Source organism: Natator depressus, chromosome 28, assembly GCF_965152275.1.
Source record: "Natator depressus isolate rNatDep1 chromosome 28, rNatDep2.hap1, whole genome shotgun sequence".
Lineage (NCBI taxonomy): Eukaryota > Metazoa > Chordata > Testudines > Cheloniidae > Natator > Natator depressus.
The window spans coordinates 6,415,762-6,429,515 of NC_134261.1; the positions used below are offsets into that span (position 1 = coordinate 6,415,762).

Consider the following 13,754-nt stretch of genomic DNA (forward strand, 5'->3'; position numbering starts at 1 on the left):
TCTCAGACACGGTGCACAAAGCAGGACTCAACCCTCGGCGTAAACTGAATGAGCCGCCCAGATTCTGGCAGCCCCAATGAGCCACTTGGTGTGAGAGCTTGGACCTGCCCCTGTCCCAGAGGGAGGCGATCGTCTGCGAGGGGACTGCACCACTGACCCATCAGCTCTTAACACCCAAACTTTCAGAAACTCTATCATCAGTGCCTATGCATGTAATTTAAATGATAAGAACAGTACAGTCTTACAGGGCTAGACCAAAGGTCCACCTATCTCTGTATCTTGTTTTCTGACAGCAGCCAATACCAGGTGCCCCAAAAGCCACTCAACAAGGCACCACTGGGAGTTGAACCCAGGATCTCCTGTTTACAAGACAGGTGCTTTAGCCAGCTAAGCCATGGTGCCCGTCTCTGGCTAACGTATGGTGTCTGCCCACACCTGACTCCCTGCCAACCCCCACCACGGCCGGACAAGCGTTGCTCGTGTTTGGATTCTACAAAGCAAGGGAGCAGGTGAAGTTTTGCTCCCAAGGTATGTGTGTGATTCTTTGGACAGGTCTATGCTACAAAATTAAGTCAGTGTAGCCTGCACCCACACCTCTCTGCCCCTCCCCTGAGACCTGCTCTGCCCACCGCCCGCACCTCCCTTCCCCTCCCCTGAGATCCGCCCTGCCGTCCTCTTTCTTCATGCTGCTGTTGTTATTCCATGAAACATCAAGGATGGAATGAAAAGCTGAGTTTCCTCCAGGGTGAGGAAAGGAAGGAGACACCAACCCCCTGGCAAAGCTCTGTGCCCCACAGAAAACTGCCCCCTGCTATTGCCATCACTGATGGACTGGGGATATGACGGGAAAGGGACTGTCTGAATTATCGAGGCAGGAATTTTACAACAATCTACAGCAACGTCATTAACCACAGACACACTCTCCTCATGCTCCATCCAGAAGGGAAACGGGCAGGAATTCTCGCCGTTCAGCCCTGGACACACTTACACAACCGCCCAGCAGTGAGTGTGTTGTGGAAGCTGGTCTGAGGAAACAATTGGAAACGCAAAAAGAAAAGGAGGACTTGTGGCACCTTAGAGACTAACCAATTTATTTGAGCATGAGCTTTCGTGAGCTACAGCTCACTTCATCGGATGCATACTGTGGAAAATACAGAAGATGTTTTTATACACACAGACCATGAAAAAATGGGTGTTTATCACTTCAAAAGGTTTTCTCTCCCCCACCCCAAATGATCACTCAGTGAGAACAGAACTAGAGTGTCGTGAGAAACCTGCATAACACAAGAAGCGGTGGCCAGGCGGTTATGGTGATGGACTAGAAATCCCTTGGGGGGTCTCCCTGCCCAGGTTCGAATGCTGTCAATGACAGAGGAACTTGTGGCTCTTCTGTTTCAGTGCCCGAGCGCCCTTCGGGCCAACAGGAGCTCGGTCTTGTCTCGCTCTCAGGCGATGTCTACGCTATTGAGTTACGTGGCTTGAGTTGAAGTCTTTTAATTAAATACTCCCTGTGTCACCGGAGCGCATCCAGGCTAGCAGCTCCTGCCTCGCCCCAGAGAGCAGTGCACTGTGGGTCGCTGTCGCACTGGGCGACTGGCCGCAGGGTGCTTTGGGAAGGGCTGGCGGTGGCTCGTGGGCCGGTACCGCATCGCGCGAGGCAGGTTCCTCCAGCCCATTGTCCCACGGGCATCCAACTCGATTGCCAGCTGCTTTCCAGCCGCAGTGTGCGTGGTGTGACAGAGCGTGTGTGAGCAGAGACCGTGTGTGTGTTCGGGGAGTGTGACTGCTGGGGAAGAGTGAGTGTGTCGGCACGCTGTCTCTACGTTCGGAGCGCCGCTGGAAGCCAGCAGTCCTGAGGCAGGGGGAGGGGGACACCCCACTATGGAGGCAGGGGGAGGGGGACAACCCCCGACTTCGGCCCCTGCTTCCCTCGCTGGCTCAGCACAGCCCAGCTGTCTCTGTCACAGACACACACTCACACACACCTGCTGCTGCCTGCCTGGCTCTGGGTCGGGGCACCGGAACGGGGGGGGGGGGTAGAGGGCCATGGCCCCACCACGTTTTACCAGCCGTAAGGACGAACGACGGAGGGGGGACAAGGTGGAGTCTTGGGGGGAAGAGGCGTTCTGTGGATGTGGCCTCGGGGGCACGGCCCGGGGCGGGGACTCAGGGGGAAGGAGCGGTGTAAGGTTGGGTCCTGAGGGAGAAGGGGTGGCATGAGTGCGGGTCCTCGGGGAAAGGGGCATCATGGGGGTGCCACAGTTTGGATGCGGGTGGCCCCCCCGGCCCCGTGAGGAAGCTTCCGTCGCCCCTGCTCCGTGTTCGCAGTGCGGGAGAGGGCAGCGTCCCACGGCAGCGATTTGCTCCTGGCTGCCGGAGCAGAGCCGCCGGCTCAGCTGTCAGAGCTTCCCGGAGCGACGAAACGGGAGGGGGGCCCAGCCTCTGCAGCAGGAAGGCAGGGCAGGCGAGGTCACGGCGGGCATTGTGGGATACTGGCGAGGGTCAGTAATGGTGATATAATGACCGGCAGCGTCTACACTGGCACGTTGTTGCTTTAAGTTCACTGCAAAAAGCTCTAGGCCTCTCGTCGAGGTGGTTTTATTTTGTCGCCAAAAGAGGGCCGTTTTCTCACCAGACGTGGCATCGCAGTGTATGCACCAGCCAAAAGCTGCCGACCGAGGGAGCGTCGTGCGTTTTTCACACGCCTGAGCAATAGCATGATGCTGAAAGAACTTTGTAGTGCGGACCTGGCCAAGGATTCACACACACCCAGCCTGCAAGGAAAACGTCACCTGCTCCCCTGCTTTGCGGAAGTCAAACGCAAGCAAAGCTTGTCAGGCCCAGGTGGGGTCTGGCAGGGACTCAGGGATGGGCAGGCACCATGGCTTAGCTGGCTAAAGCACCTGTTTCATAAACAGGAGATCCTGGGTTCGACTCCCTGTGGTGCCTTGTTGAGTGGCTTTTGGGGCACCAGGTATTGGCTACTGTCAGAAGACAAAACACAGAGCTAGACGGGCCTTTGGTCTAGCGAGAATGGCTTTTCCTATGGTTTAAATTACACTCACAGGCACTGATAAGAAAGTTATTGAAAGTTTGGGTGTTAAGAGCTGGTAGGTCTGTGTTTCAGCCCCCTTGCAAATGACCCCCCTCCCTCTGGGACAGGGGCAGGTCCGAGCTCTCATGCCAAATGGCTCATTGTAACTGCTAGAATCTCTGGGCAGCTCATTTAGTTTACACCCAGGGTTGAGTCCTGCTTTCTGCACCGTGTCTGAGAATGAAAATCATAAATCAGCCTTTGAAATAAGGAATGCAGCGGGACGTGTTATTGTCCCTGCCCCAAAGCAGACAGACCAATGGAGAACTGCCAGTGAGCCCAGGGTAATACTCCACTGCCCTTTTACCTTTTTCGCTTGCGAAACTCCCTCCCAAGCTTGTGGGGTCCCAGAGCCCGGTACTGAGCCTGAGCCCAGGTGTTTACACTGAAATGTTTGTATACATATAAAGTTTTTTAAGCCCCAGGTTTAAGCCCATCCCTGGTCTGAGCTATGTCTCGAGCTCTTTGTTGAGAGCGTGATTGGGTGGTTGAGCATTTACATGCATAGCAATGGGCTGATCGTTCAAATCCAGGTGCTTCCCTTTAAAAACTTTTTCGAATGAAAATCAAAACCCTTTTCCCAGGGCACCTTTATCGGGCTTGCCCGGTGCCGTCTTCTTCGGTTTCGTTTCTGGACCCGCACACTGAAATGGAAAATGCACTGAGGTGATGGATTACGGGGTTTGTAGAAACAAGCTGGGAAAAACCAGCCAAATAAACGTGACTGCACAAACTTCCCACCTGAGAGACTTGTTGCCTGATTTCTATTGCATTCATAGCCAGAGTCACTTCAAAACTAGCCCCAAAGTAGGCCACTCTGTTTATTGAACCAAAGATGGTTTATTAACACATTGCTCTATACCTTTGAAAAGCATCACTATCTGGAGTATAATTCAATGGTGGATGTGAGCAGCTTTGCCATTTTCTTTTTGTAGCCGGCACCTGCCCACCTCCAGTCTTGTTTTCAGTCACATACCAAGGCAACGTACTTACCAAATGTCACACAAACTTGTCCATTCCTCCCCGTAATCAATCTGTCTCCAGAATGTCAGAACGAGGCAGAGCACTGGGAAAGTATCACAATAAGAGTCAATTAAAAACTTGTGTTAATCGAAGCTGAGATGCAGACACAGCCTATGGTACAGCTGGTGAAGTCCCAGGGACACACTCCCGCTCGGGCTGGTTCTGAAATAACCGCAGAAGCAGGTCAAAGAGAACGAGCACATGTGGGAGCTCTGGGCAGCTCTTCTGTCAGTGCATCATTCCCCTGGGAGGTGTTACACAAAACACAGCACTTCTCCTCTGAGAGAGAAACACTTCCCGCCCCCCCCCCCGCCACCCCTTCATTCTACTATCCAGGGGGCTGTTTGTCCTGCAGGACTTGGATCTCTCTGGCTAGTCCATGATGACTCATAAAGACCCATTTGGGGAGCAGGAGTCATCCCAATGGAAATCTCTTCACTTCTTTCTCCGTGCCACCTTCTTAGCCCTGGCTTTGGTTGCTTTGGAGTTAGCTTTAGCCTTGTTCTCTCCTGTCTTGATTTTAGGTGGGATCTTGACCACCGTCTGGGTCTTGGCAGCTTAGAACTTTTGAGGGCTTTTCTCTGCATTTGTGGTCCCTGCTGCAGACACCACCTTCTACGAATATTCGTGGACAGGGGATTGTGGCATTTCTGGGAATCCTGGCAACTCTAGCCAGCATTTTAGTGGCTATTTTCCTGCTCAGAGCTACTGGCTTCTTCTCATGCCTTGTTCTGGGGGCCCAGATGTTACCTGAATGTGAAGGAGGCAAGTTGCTGGTGTCCTTTCCCTCACCAAGGTGTCTTTGCTCATCAGACTCTTGAACCTCAACTGGATGTGGGGCAGGGAGGGATAGCTCAGTGGTTTGAGCATTTGCGAGTTCAATCCTTGAGGGGCCACTTAGGGATCTGGGGCAAAAATTGGGGATTGGTCCTGCTTTGAGCAGGGGGTTGGACTAGATGACCCCCTGAGGTCCCTTCCCACCCTGATATTCTATGATTCTACACAGCATAGCCCCTGAAGAACAGGGATCTGCAAATGTGCATTCATATTATACCTTTGTTTAACTGATGAAAACATAAACTAGACACTTAGAGGACTGGAACTGATTTCAGCTGATGGACAGCTTTACGATGTTTTTATGCATTTACACAGGGAAATGTTGTGTTTAAATTCATTTCAAGCATCCCCATCCAGTGGAACTCATTAACTAACATGCTTGAAAAAGTTTTCATTTAAGAAAGAGTCTTCTGAGGGGGTCCTTGGATTTGAACCAAGGACCCCTTGAATTACAGTGCAATAATCAACCACTGAGCTAAACCCCCAAAATGATGCTATGTTCCAGTCAATGATCTTAAGAACCGTGAAAGACAGACCCTGCTTCAGGGAGCTCCTGTTCCATTCCCAGACCATGGGTGGTTTTGAAAATGGGGTTTGATTAAATTTTATACATCATAGAATATCAGGGTTGGAAGGGACCTCAGGGGGTCATCTAGTCCAACCCCCTGCTCAAAGCAGGACCAGTCCCCAATTTTTGCCCCAGATCCCTAAGTGGCCCCTCAAGGATTGAACTCACAACCCTGGGTTTAGCAGGCCAAATGCTCAAACCACTGAGCTATCCCTCCCTGCCCCACATCCAGTTGAGGTTCAAGAGTCTGATGAGGACTTCTGAAGCTGATCTCGTTTGCACGGGCAGAGGCACCCTGCCTAGGTGCTCAGCATGATGGGATTGCTTGCCGAAATGATCACTTTGGGCTGGTGTTGGATTCCCAGTCTCCTTGTTATTGGGGCAGGAGTAATAAAGGGTTGTTGTCCTTGTTGTGAGAATCGAGGGCAGCAGAACTGTATTTGGCAGGGCCCAATTGAGGGACTCACCCTCAACTGAAAAGCACTTGCTAGGCAGGGGACATGGGTTCCAAAGCCAGGCAGATTGAGGAATAGAGTGGAGAGGTATGGGTAATCAATCACAATCAAATACTAAAATTTAGGTGTTTGACCAACTTTGTCACAGGGTGGCTGTGGAGGGATAAGTGAGTCCCTAGACAACCTAGTGAGTATGGTGCCTTCTTATTTTCCTCCTTTTTCTACCCAGGATGGGGGGTGAACTGACTAAGGACAACAACTGTGAGTGGGATGCAGGGAGGGGATGGCTCATGTTAAAGGACTTTTGGTTGCTGGACTTAAGAACCTGAGGGAGAAGGGCACTGCCCAGCTTATTTGGGGGTGGGTCCTTTGCTGCTGGTTTATGTTTGTGTTGTGGCTGCTGACGTGACTTCTACTAACCCTGGGCTCACATTGCAATGTAGACATACCCTGAGAGCGCATCGATCCTGTGATAAAAGCCCTGCAGCCGGCTGTCCTGGATCGTCTGACATGGACTTCTGGGGCTCACATTTTGGGGCTAAAAATTGCAGTGTAGACATTTGGGCTCAGACTGGAGCCCGGGCTCGGAGACCCTCACCCCTGGTGGGATATCAGAGGCTGGGCACACGCTGAAGTGTCTACACTGTAATTTCATAACCCTGCACCACAAGCCCCACAAACCTGAATCAGCTGAGCCAGGGTTTGAGAAGAGTGACTTGGGTGTGTTAATGGCGGTGTAGACACAATGCTCGGCTGTGTCCACACTGCAATGAAACACCCAGGGCTGTCCTCCCAGCTCAGGCTCCCGGAGCTTGGGCTGGGGGGTGGTAAGTTTCCAGTGTAGACATCTCGGCTCAGGCTCAGTACCGGGCTCTGGGACCCCACAAGCTTGGGAGGGAGTTTTGCAAGCGAAAAAGGTAAAAGGGCAGTGGAGTATTACCCTGGACTCACTAGCAGTTCTCCGTTGGTCTGTCTGCTTTGGGGCAGGGACAATAACACGTCCCGCTGCATTCCTTATTTCAAAGGCTGATTTATGATTTTCATTCTCAGACTCGTGCGCACACAGATTCTGGCAGCCACAATTAGGCATTTGGTGTGAGAGCTCAGACCTGTCCCTGTCCCAGAGGGAGGGGGGTCATCTGCAAGGGGGCTGAAACACAGACCTACCAGCTCTTCACACCCAAACTTTCAATAACTTTCTTATCAGTGCCTGTGAGTGTAATTTAAACCATAGGAAAAGCCATTCTCGGCTAGACCAAAGACCCGTCTAGCTCTGTGTTTTGTCTTCTGACAGTAGCCAATACCAGATACCCCAAAAGCCACTCAACAAGGCACCACAGGGAGTCGAACCCAGGATCTCCTGTTTACGAAACAGGTGCTTTAGCCAGCTAAGCCATGGTGCCTGCCCGTCCCTGAGTCCCTGCCAGACCCCACCTGGGCCTGACAAGCTTTGCTTGCGTTTGACTTCCGCAAAGCAGGGGAGCAGGTGACGTTTTCCTTGCAGGCTGGGTGTGTGTGAATCCTTGGCCAGGTCCGCACTACAAAGTTCTTTCAGCATCATGCTATTGCTCAGGCGTGTGAAAAACGCACGACGCTCCCTCGGTCGGCAGCTTTTGGCTGGTGCATACACTGCAATGCCACGTCTGGTGAGAAAACGGCCCTCTTTTGGCGACAAAATAAAACCACCTCGACGAGAGGCCTAGAGCTTTTTGCAGTGAACTTAAAGCAACAAGGTGCCAGTGTAGACGCTGCCGGTCATTATATCACCATTACTGACCCTCGCCAGTATCCCACAATGCCCGCCGTGACCTCGCCTGCCCTGCCTTCCTGCTGCAGAGGCTGGGCCCCCCTCCCATTTCGTCGCTCCGGGAAGCTCTGACAGCTGAGCCGGCGGCTCTGCTCCGGCAGCCAGGAGCAAATCGCTGCCGTGGGATGCTGCCCTCTCCCGCACTGCGAACACGGAGCAGGGGCGATGGAAGCTTCCTCAAAGGGGCCGGGGGGGCCACCCGCATCCAAACTGTGGCACCCCCATGATGTCCCTTTCCCCAAGGACCCGCACTCATACCACCCCTTCTCCCTCAGGCCCCAACCTTACACAGCTCCTTCCCCCTGAGTCCCCGCCCCAGGCCGTGCCCCAGAGGCCACATCCACAGAACGCCTCTTCCCCCCAAGACTCCACCTTGTCCCCCCTCCATCGTTCGTCCTTACGGCTGGTAAAACGTGGTGGGGCCATGGCCCTCTACCCCCCCCCGTTCCGGTGCCCCTGACCCAGAGCCAGGCAGGCAGCAGCAGGTGTGTGTGAGTGTGTGTCTGTGACAGAGACAGCTGGGCTGTGCTGAGCCAGCGAGGGAAGCAGGGGCCGAAGTCGGGGGTTGTCCCCCTCCCCCTGCCTCCGTAGTGGGGTGTCCCCCTTCCCCTGCCTCAGGACTGCTGGCTTCCAGCGGCGCTCCGAACGTAGAGACAGCGTGCCGACACACTCACTCTTCCCCAGCAGACACACTCCCCGAACACACACACGGTCTCTGCTCACACACACTCTGTCACACCACGCACACTGCGGCTGGAAAGCAGCTGGCAATCGAGTCGGATGCCCGTGGGACAATGGGCTGGAGGAACCTGCCTCGCGCGATGCGGTACCGGCCCACGAGCCACCGCCAGCCCTTCCCAAAGCACCCTGCGGCCAGTCGCCCAGTGCGACAGCGACCCACAGTGCACTGCTCTCTGGGGCGAGGCAGGAGCTGCTAGCCTGGATGCGCTCCGGTGACACAGGGAGTATTTAATTAAAAGACTTCAACTCAAGCCACGTAACTCAATAGCGTAGACATCGCCTGAGAGCGAGACAAGACCGAGCTCCTGTTGGCCCGAAGGACGCTCGGGCACTGAAACAGAAGAGCCACAAGTTCCTCTGTCATTGACAGCATTCGAACCTGGGCAGGGAGACCCCCCAAGGGATTTCTAGTCCATCACCATAACCGCCTGGCCACCGCTTCTTGTGTTATGCAGGTTTCTCACGACACTCTAGTTCTGTTCTCACTGAGTGATCGTTTCCAGTTGTTTCCTCAGACCAGCGTCCACAACACACTCACTGCTGGGCGGTGTGTAAGTGTGCCCAGGGCTGAACGGCGAGAATTCCTGCCCATTTCCCGTCTGGCTGGAGCATGAGGAGAGTGTGTCTGTGGTTAATGACGTTGCCGTAGATTGTTGTCCATTTCCTGCCTCGAGAATTCAGACAGTCCCTTTCCCATCATATCCCCAGTACATCAGTGACTGTAATAACAGGGGGCAGTTTTCTGTGGGGCACAGAGCTTTGCCAGGGGGTTGGTGTCTCCTTCCTTTCCTCACCCTGGAGCAAACTCAGCTTTTCATTCCATCCTTGATGTTTTATGGAATAACAACAGCGGCATGAAGAAAGAAGTGGGCAGGGCGGGTCTCAGGGGAGGGGCAGGGAGGTGTGGGCGGTGGGCAGGGAGGGTCTCAGGGGAGGGGCAGAGAGGTGCGGGCGGGGGGCAGGGCGGGTCTCAGGGGAGGGGCAGGGAGGTGCGGGCGGTGGGCAGGGCCGGTCACAGGGGAGAGACAGAGAAGTGTGGGCGGTGGGCAGGGTGGGTCTCAGGGGAGGGGAAGGGAGGTGCGGGCGGTGGACAGGGCAGGTCTCAGGGAGGGGCAGGCGGTGGGCAGGGCAGGTCGCGGGGGGGGGGGGACAGAGAAGTGTGGATGGTGGGCAGACCTTGGGTAGGGGGCGGAGAGGAATGAGCGGCAGGCAAGGAGGCCTCAGGGGAGGAGAGGAGCGAGGGAAAGGTGGACCAGCCGGCCTCAGCGAAAGAGGCAGAGCGGGGGTGGGAAGTGGCCAAATGGGAGTGAGGGTGGAGCAGAGGTGGGGCCTCAGAGGGAGGAGAATGAGCCGTGCGGGGGGGCAGCCCCACGGTCCCGGCACCAATGGCCCCCCACTTCTAGGGAGCTTCCACTGCTCACCCCCAGCCTCCCCAAAGGCAAGAGTCAGGGGCCACCTCTTCTCTGGGTCTTCACTAGCCAAGCAGCACCCCAAGCCGTGTTGATGGGAGAAGCCCTCCTGTTGACACAGTGCTCTCTGCCCCTGGGTTAGGCTGATATAACTGCATTGCTCAGGACAGGGAGGGGGGGTAAATTTTTTACACTCCTGCCCCGGAGTCCGTGGACGATGCTCTGGAGCTGCTCCCCATGAAGCCAGGCAGGACTCTGGGGGAGTCTCCTCTCGGGGAGCAGCCTGTCTGCAGGACACACAGCTCCCCCGGCTCCACCTTCCTGGCTCTGACCTCGGAGCCTTCAGCCTCCTCTGCCCCTCCCTGCGCTTCCCACAGCCAGTCTGCCCAGGCGGGGTCCTGGGGGGGCCAGAGGGTCCTGCCCCCCAACTTCGCAGTCAGACGTGACTCTCAGCCAGCCAGTAACACAGAGGTTTATTAGACGACAGGAACATGGTCTAACACAGAGCTTGTAGGTGCAGAGAACAGGACCCCTCAGCCGGGTCCATTTTGGGGGGCAGTGAGCCAGACAACCACGTCTGCCCTTCACTGCATGTCCCCAGCCAGCCCCAAACTGAAAAACCCTCCAGCCCCCCATGCTCTGGGCTTTGTCCCTTTCCCCGGCCAGGAGGTCACCTGATTCCTTTGTTCTCCAACCCTTTAGCTCTCACCTTGCAGGGAGGAAGGGCCCAGGCCATAAGGTGCCAGGAAACAGGGTGTCGGCCATTCTCTGTGTCCAGACCCCTGCACACACCTGCCCTCCAGAGCTCTGCAACGATCATACACTCTTATCCCACCCCCTAGATACTTAAGAACTGCATAGGGGAAACTGAGGCACCCCCACACTATTCAGAGGAAACATTAAGAACAGTCCCACTTCATCACAACTCCTAACTATTGTATCTACACTGACTTAATTTTGTAGTGTAGACCTGTCCAAAGAATCACACACACACCTTCGGAGCAAAACTTCACCTGCTTCTCTGCTTTACAGAATCCAACACAAGCAACGCTTGTCCGGCCGTGGTGGGGATTGGCAGGGAGTCAGAGGTGGGCAGACACCATACGTTAGCCGGAGACGGGCACCATGGCTTAGCTGGCTAAAGCACCTGTCTTGTAAACAGGAGATCCTGGGTTCAACTCCCAGTGGTGCCTTGTTGAGTGGCTTTTGGGGCACCTGGTACTGGCTACTGTCAGAAAACAAAATACAGAGTTAGATGGACCTTTGGTCTAGCCCAGTGATGCTGGTTTTGTTTTTTAAATCACACTCACAGGCACTGATAATAGAGTGACTGAAAGTTTGGGTGTGAAGGGTTGATAGGTCAGGGGTGCAGTCCCCTCGCAAACGACCCCTTCCCTCTGGGACAGGGGCAGGTCCGAGCTCTCACACCAAGTGGCTCATTGGGGCTGCCAGAATCTGGGCGGCTCATTCAGTTTACGCCGAGGGTGGAGTCCTGCTTTGTGCACCGTGTCTGAGAATGAAAATCCTAAACCTCCCTTTGAAATAACGAATGCAGCAGGACCTGTTTTTGTCCCTGCCCCAAAGCAGACAGAGAAATGGAGACATGTCATTGAGTCCAGGGGAATACTTCACTGCGGTTTTACCGTTTCCACTTGCCAAACTCCCGCCCAACCTCCTGGGCTCCTAGAGCAGGGTCCTGAGCCTGAGCCGAGACACGTACACTGCAACTTTACAGCCCAAGCCGCTGTCCTGGATTAAGGTGATATCTGCTCCCCACTTTTGGGCCCCACAGCTTGAGCTCCAGGAGCCCACGTCAGGTGACCCAGGCCAGCCCTGCTGCCATCTTTATCCCGGGAGAGAGGGACTCTACGGGGACGTCTCCATTGCAGTGTCAGCCCAGGGGTGGCAGGCTGTGCTCAAAGCAGCACCCTGGAAGCCCCATAGTCACCACTCTCATAGAATTAAGGTAGGATTTGTACAAAGTCGGCCTGGCGAGCTATCATTGTAAAAGTCGTGAGCTGTTGAAGGCTAATACCTGGGTGGATGGTGTGTGCTAGCCGTGTCTGGGAAGTGGTGGAGTTTTGCTCTGGGTGCGTTTTTAAATACGAAGTGTAAGGAGGGTCTGAATGACCTTCCCCCCTCACGTCTAGTGATGAGCTGGGGGAAAGTCTTCAGGAACAGACCGTGTTTGCATAGACAGGCCTCCTCTGCCTAGCTATGCAGCAAGTATCCTTTGTACAAAACAAACCAAATATAAAGGCAATTCTTCAGTTTTCCTGCAGTCAGGCAAAAAAAATGTGAAAAGAAAGGGGCATTTTAAAGCAATCATCTGTCCCCACCAAGGGGCTGGGGAATGTTTATTTGCTTTTTCAGACACTTTATGGGCAAGCTGGGGCCAGTGGAAGAAAACCCAGAACGCCCTGGGTCCCCTGTCGCAAGAAAACATTGTGTTCCGTGTTTGTCTTCTTGTTCCTGTTATTTTGGTGGATATTGTAAATTCTTCAGGCGTGACACCCCCTTTTAATTGGGCATGCCGTGCTGCCCCTTTCGGGACCAAGGGAAAATGTACCCTAATTCAACCTCTTCCACCCTCTACTCCGCTCCCTGCCTCCAAATTGTCTGTGACACCCCCATCCCCACAGTGGCCTACCCCCATCCAGAGACCTGTGGTTCTTAATGCAACTGGTTTACAAATGACTATCGCTCTGTTCCCCACTGGCTGGTCTCTCAGTACAAGATTTCCTAACTGTTCTCAGTTTACCAAAGTAGGTGAAAGAATATTGCTATGAGTAATTTCAAACTCATTTGAATTGGATGGAGGGGAATTAAACAAGAACATCCGAAAACGGTGAGCCCTCACAAATTACCTTTGGGAAAGCTGAAACTCACTGCAGGAAGCTGACTCAGCAGCTCGAATCCAAGACTTGGAATGTGCCCTGGGGCTACTGGACAGAGGGGGATTACGACAGGGATTTGCACTTAGCTCAACAGACCGTTTGCTGGGAAATGTTATTCTAACCCTCGATCAGGGTTGGACGAGACCTCAGGATGTCATCTAGCCCAAACCCCTGCTCAAAGCAGGACCAACCCCAACTAAATCATCCCAGCCAGGGCTTTGTCAAGCCGGGCCTTATACACCTCTAAGGATGGAGATTCCACCACCTCCCTAGGGAACCCATTCAAGTGCCTCACCACCCTCCTCGTGAAATAGTGTTTCCTAATATCCAACCTAGACCTCCCCCACTGCAACTTGAGACCATTACTCCTTGTCCTGTCCTCTTCTACCACTGAGAATAGTCTAGAACCATCCTCTTTGGAACCCCCTTTCAAGTAGTTGAAAGCAGCTATCAAATCCCCCCTCACTCTTCTCTTCTGCAGACTAAATGACCCCCGTTCCCTCAGCCTCTCCTCATAAGTCGTGTGCCCCAGCCCCCTGATCACTTTTGTTGCCCTCCCCTGGACTCTCGCCAATGTGTCCACATCCTTTCTGTAGTGGGAGGGTGGGGCGAAAACTGGATGCAATACCCCAGATGTGGCCTCACCAGTGCCAAATAGATGGGGAATAATCACTTCCCTCAATCTGCTGGCAATGCTCCTCCTAGTGCAGCCCAATATGCCGTTAGCCTTCCTGGCAAAAATGGCACACTGCTAACTCCTATCCAGCTTCTCATCCAGTGTAATCCTCAGGTCCTTTTCTGCACAACTGCTGCTTAACCAGTCAGTCCCCAGCCTGGAGATGTGCATGGGATTCTTCCATCCTAAGTGCAAGACTCTGCACTTGTCCTTGTTGAACCTCATTAGATTTATTTTGGCCCAATCG

At 54.0% G+C, this 13,754-nt stretch overlaps 4 non-coding genes across 4 annotated transcripts; 2 read left to right on the plus strand and 2 right to left on the minus strand.

The window, feature by feature from the left end:
- Positions 1-328: 328 nt before the first annotated feature.
- TRNAT-UGU (transfer RNA threonine (anticodon UGU)) lies at positions 329-402 on the minus strand. The gene has a single exon. It is a non-coding gene; the product is annotated as a tRNA-Thr (tRNA).
- A 2,473-nt stretch (positions 403-2,875) lies between these two features.
- TRNAM-CAU (transfer RNA methionine (anticodon CAU)) lies at positions 2,876-2,949 on the plus strand. The gene has a single exon. It is a non-coding gene; the product is annotated as a tRNA-Met (tRNA).
- Positions 2,950-7,306: 4,357 nt separating this feature from the next.
- TRNAT-CGU (transfer RNA threonine (anticodon CGU)) lies at positions 7,307-7,380 on the minus strand. The gene has a single exon. It is a non-coding gene; the product is annotated as a tRNA-Thr (tRNA).
- Positions 7,381-11,053: 3,673 nt separating this feature from the next.
- TRNAT-UGU (transfer RNA threonine (anticodon UGU)) lies at positions 11,054-11,127 on the plus strand. The gene has a single exon. It is a non-coding gene; the product is annotated as a tRNA-Thr (tRNA).
- The last annotated feature ends 2,627 nt before the right edge of the window (positions 11,128-13,754 follow it).